Consider the following 5,531-nt stretch of genomic DNA (forward strand, 5'->3'; position numbering starts at 1 on the left):
AATTATTTAAACAAACGAAAAAAAGCTACAACTATTCAACCTGTATGAATGACTTGAAATCAATATCCATTAGCTATTAGTAGTGAGCCGATATTTTTATTACAAATCAATGCGCTGACTGTACTCAGGGACCGCTCACTGTGCAAAATGACAGTCTGTTTGGCTTCCTCGGCGCATGAGAAAATTCTTGCTTCATCACAAGGTCAAACGGGCTTTTTTGCTGTCTGTTAACACTCAGAGTAACACAATGGAATAACACACAGCTCGTAGGAGCTTGGCCAATATCAATATATCACCTCGAGAGGCAATTATAGTCATTAAAGGGATAAAATGTGATGAAACTGCAGGCTAACAGCTTGAAAGTCATTATCACATTCACCACAAAACAATGTTGGTCCACTGTGAGTATGCCATACATTACCAAAGCAATCCAGCAAGTAAAATGTACAACCTGAAGCAATGGTCAAAAACAATAAATCTTTAAATTACTTCTGCCTGACTAATTTCTCACTGATTCATTGCAGCTTTGCCAACAGCAAGACCTATTTATGAACAGACACCAACAAATGAAATTCTCAACTTTGCATGAGTAAAGCACGTTTTGAAATATTTATACTCGGTAAAATTTGAAGGTGTTTTCCTCCAGCTCATTGTTTTATTCGGTTTGTAGATCCTGTTGTGGGGAATCTTTTTTTCTAATCTGTTGTCACTAACCTGTAATTCAGTTATTTTGAGTGACTCCACATTGCATCAAAGCTATTTTAAAGGCTTTTTATATCCAGATCCTATTCATAGGATCTGGATATAAAATCTTGAAGTCACATTAGGAAAATGTATTCCAATGCAACACAGTTATAATGTGACATACAGATGAAATTCAACATGATCATCATTGTAGCACAGTGCAGTTAAAATAATTAGATTATATAATGCCAGTTAGTTAAAAAAAATAACTTGTATTATTTTTAGATACTAATAAATTAACATGGAAACAATGTTGAATTTTTTTTTTCCTCTGGTACAGAAAAAATAACTTAAAAAAACCGTCACCATAGAACTATTTCAGTGTGTGAGACATGCATCTCGCACCTGTGCAAGTAGTTCTATTAATTTTCTAAATAAGACTACGCTGAAAGGGGAACGTGTTGCATGCGGCTCAGTGTCGTACATCCCTGCAGTCATTTTGAATTTCTGAATGGGATGCGGCACTTTGGACATTAAACAAGCATTATTGTCCAAGCACAAACATTAAACGCATCACAGTGACAACGATTATCCAAATCTCTGCATTCTTAGCTTGAGCCATGGATGTTGTCATAGAAACACGAGTATGTCTTATCAAGTACAGCCCTTGTGATTTTTTTTTTTCTTTTCATTTTTTTCACTGCAACTTATTTAGGCTGTTCACTGTAGGTATGACAACAGGCTATTAGGAGGTGTTGCATTCATTTCCATGCTAATAGACTTAACAGCTATTGTGTGTTAGCTTAACCTTTGATCTTGCCTTGTCAAATTGTTGTCAGCTTATATTAAATTAGACCTTTTTATGTAAATGATGTGAAATGCTTTGAAAACTATAAATAGGCATAATTCATCTGAGAGCTGATGCAACGGTCGCTGTGAAATCAAAACCTTGTTGGTGCACTTTAACGGTCAGATTGTGCAAATCCATTTATGGAGTGTTGTGTTCAGATGTGCTTGGGTTAAATGTTAATCTTGCACAGCATATTCACGCTCACGCATTTGGCTTCTTAAATGCTTAAAAATGTTCAATTGAAAAAAAAAAAAAAAAAAGCAACAACAAAGGTTCATATTTTCTTGTTTTTAATAATCGCAGCAGACAGGGGATACACAGCACCTTTCATCTCTGCAGCCTTTTGGTTGTATAGTACAAGTCGAAGTGCTGATTTTTTTTATTTTTTTTTTTTTAATATTTGAACTTGGAAGTTACTTTGTAGCTCCAACTGGTCACACACTTGCGCTCCTTTCCTTGTTGAAAATAATGAGGCCATTTGATGTGTGATAACTATGGGCCATAATGAGAGGAGTGTACTGTTCAGGACACATGAAAGCCCTTCAGTCCATTTGGGTTGTGAGCGGCCATTACAGAACAGGCGCCGAGACGCAACAGAGGTGCATTGACTTCATGAAGGGGTGCAGGTTTTAATGATGGAGGCAACGGTTGAGTCTTTTACCCTTTTATGATCTGGTGGAAGGAGGGGGGGAAAATATTTTGAAGGTGTAAAAACCACAATGATTATGAATACAGTGAATTGTAGTGCTGTGCAAAAGAATTCATGGCCCCCTTTTGCACATTTTGTCACATTACAAATAGAAATTTCATTTTGTTTTGCTGTAATTTGATGTGATAGTCCAGCATAATGCAGCACAAAACTGAGAAGAGGAAGGAAAATGATGCATGTTTTTCCAAGTTAAAAAAAGAAAGAAATCATTTGTATTCAACCTCCTGGATTCAATGCATTGCAGATCCCCCTTTTGCCCTCAGTGACTGCAGCATTTATTTGGGGGTTTGCCTTTTTTTTTTTTCTTTTTCTTTTTCCAGGATTGCTCTATAAGCAGCTCCTTCCTTCTTCACATCAACTCTGACCAGCTTCACTGTCTGTGCAGAGCCTTGAAAAACAAATCATGATGGTGCCACCACCATGTTTCTGTCTGGTCAGGGAACTGTGTTGTGTTCGATTCCTAAACACATTCAGTTTGATCTCATCTGACCAGAGCACCTTTCAACACATTTACCTGTGTGTTCTGGGTAAAACACACTGTTGATTTTTCATCACCACCCAGCAGTTTTGCATGCAAACCTGGAAATTTAACTTTGGTTTCGTCCAAAGCAACCTTCTTCCACATGTTTGGTGCGTCCACCGTGTTAGTTGTGGCAAACAGAACTTATGCTTTTCTTTCAGTGCTGGCTTTCTTCTTGCAACTCATCAGGTTTTGTAGAGTGATTCTGTCAGCGGATCTCCATTGTCTTGCAAAGGCAGTGAATACAACTGAATGCAAAACCGACTCATTTTTATTTGCTTAGTATTTTGAAAACTATGTTTGATTTTTCTTCCACTTGGCAGTCACACACTGTTGATGTGACACATATAATCACTTTAAATTTCACTTACATTTGTGGTGGTAGAGTACTAAAATGTTTAAAGGTTAAGGTGGGATGAATACTTTTCCAAGGCAAAGCATGAATAAAAAAAAAAACATATATATATATATATATATATATATATATATATTTATATATGTGCGCACTACTGTACTGGAAGAAGAAAGACACAAATGTAGAGAAGCTGTTCCGCGAATTAAAACCCTTGATTGTGCCGGCTCGATTTAAGTGATTGTTCAACTTCAATCACTCTTCTGCATTCGTTCATAATGATAATTTTTTTGAGGGCTTTTCTTTGTTACAAAAAAAATGGTGTTTTTATGACCTGCAAAGTGATGAGTCCATAAATTATCATTCTCTCATCTGTACCCAGGCGCAGCACATGAACCTCGCTTCATATCAATCTCTTCCTCCTTTACAAGACACCACACTGTCAAAAGTGCCTGAGGAGACGCAAGCACTGTGAGTGAATGAGTGGGAGGAAGGAGAAGTTGATGGTGATGGAACGATCAGCAACTCTTCATTTATCTGCAGGCCGACGGAGGAAGAGCCCCAGCTGGGATGGGGTTAATATTTCTCCATCCTAAAAGTTCTGCAGGGACTTCTGCGATTTGTCACCCCAGTGGTATGGCCCGGCGTCAGGAATACAGTTAATGGTTAGACGCACTCCTCCCTCTGCACGTTGACAAAGGAAGGTCCGCCTCAGCCAGGAAGCGCCGTGGAGGAACAGGGATCCTGTCACTATCTGCCTCCTCAAAAAGATGGCAGTTCCTGACCAGTTAATGGTTAACAGACATGCGGACGTGTCAATCTTCGGGAGTGACAGGGAGCATAAACGCACAAACCCGCAGACGGTGGGAGCCCAGTGCTGATGCTGTAAACATATCTTGTTAACAGGAAGCAGACCCTATGCCGCAGCAGCACTGAGTGACAGGATCACAGATGACTAACAACAGCAGCACTCACTCCTTTTTCTTTCCCCCTCTGCTGTTTTTACCTGAGACCTTTTTTGCTGCTAGGTCTTTAAAACATGTTTTGCGGTCATTAAAAATCAGAGGAGAAGTGACTTAAGAAAATGATTTGTTTGGACATTTGCTGATGACTGGTCTTATGCAGCTATATGCAACAAATGGAGCTACAAAACCACTGAATCACATTACATATTCACACAGTGATTGCTTGCAACACAAGACAAGGGGATTTGGGGACCCATAGAGAGAGAAACTGTTTTGATTTTTAAATGTGCGCTGCTGATCTGACTCATCCATATGAAAGCCTGCATTTAAGAGTCACAGGAGAAAGAGGGAAAAAAAAATCTGAAAGAAAGAATGAAAGCCACATCTCTTTAGATTTGCAAGACTCTGCAGGTTTGAGATCAGAGACAGCTCCTGTCTGATACCACCAGCTCTTCAAGGCTTGGGAGCACATACTGTATCTGATACACCCCTGTGTAACCTCTCCATGGTTCCTATACACTCAGACAGGGAGGGACGTTGTTCTCCGCCAACCCCCACCGCTGGGGAAAGTGACAGTCAATCACTGGCTAAAAGCCACCTTGCCGGAGAAACGGTGAGCTGGCTATTATGAACAGTTTGTGAGAACTGAGGAAGGAGGTTGTGAGATGCAACAGCTCTGCTATACTGTTAAAAGACGGATGCATGGAGACCTGCACAGAAATCGGAGCGCTTTTCCCTAAAAATATTTCCACTTGCTAATTCGCCTTCCAATTCTCACTTGCTCATAATGTAACAGAGATCTTTGCTCTACTAATTGCAGGAAGCAAACAAAGGAAAGGGTGTGCCATTAAGTTTCTATATTTAAAATGAAAAATTGTAGTTCATACATTTAAATAAATACACTGTACTCTTATTTGTCTTCAGTCTATCTGAAGGAGTAATTGTATGTCTGTAAGTGGGCCCTAACCGTTGCCATACAAAAAGGGATAAGAAATTGATGCCTTCATGCACATGAGCCATGGCCAAAGTAAAATGTATGCATACATGGGTGTCTGTGTTTGAATATGTATGCCAGAAATCAAGGCGGTTTCAAAATGCTCCTCCCAACCTAAAACTCTCTGCACATGTACTGCCATGAACCCCTTTGACATTTTTTGCACATTTTTGGGAAAGTAAAATTGCAAACCTAAATGTTTATACTATGGGCTACAGATTGTAAATTAGTCTACACTAACACACAGCATTATATAATTGTGAAAAGGAGCAAAAGTGACACAAATGATTATTTCTTGTTTTTCTTTTGCAAATAAAATTCTGAAAAGTCTTTTATGCATTTATGTTTAGCTTCACTTGCCCCTCAGGTGGGGAAATCTGTTCGCAAGGCAACTATTTGCCATGTACTTCACAAACCTGGTCGATATGGAAGGACGGCAAGTTTATAGTCTTTGTCC

At 39.1% G+C, this 5,531-nt stretch overlaps 1 long non-coding RNA gene across 2 annotated transcripts in view; it reads left to right on the plus strand.

Moving 5' to 3' along the window:
- The window catches only part of LOC103148463 (uncharacterized), a 22,340-nt gene extending 17,347 nt beyond the window's left edge, over positions 1 to 4,993 (plus strand). Inside the window, exons 3-4 of one of the 2 annotated variants that reach the window (XR_001664117.1) lie at positions 3,498 to 3,586; positions 3,659 to 4,993. This is a non-coding gene — a long non-coding RNA (uncharacterized LOC103148463). Of the gene's footprint in view, positions 1 to 3,497 lie in introns of both variants that reach the window. The other variant, XR_001664116.1, reaches the window with a different exon arrangement.
- The last annotated feature ends 538 nt before the right edge of the window (positions 4,994 to 5,531 follow it).

The sequence above is a fragment of the Poecilia formosa genome, unplaced genomic scaffold (genome assembly GCF_000485575.1).
Source record: "Poecilia formosa unplaced genomic scaffold, Poecilia_formosa-5.1.2 Scaffold206, whole genome shotgun sequence".
Lineage (NCBI taxonomy): Eukaryota > Metazoa > Chordata > Actinopteri > Cyprinodontiformes > Poeciliidae > Poecilia > Poecilia formosa.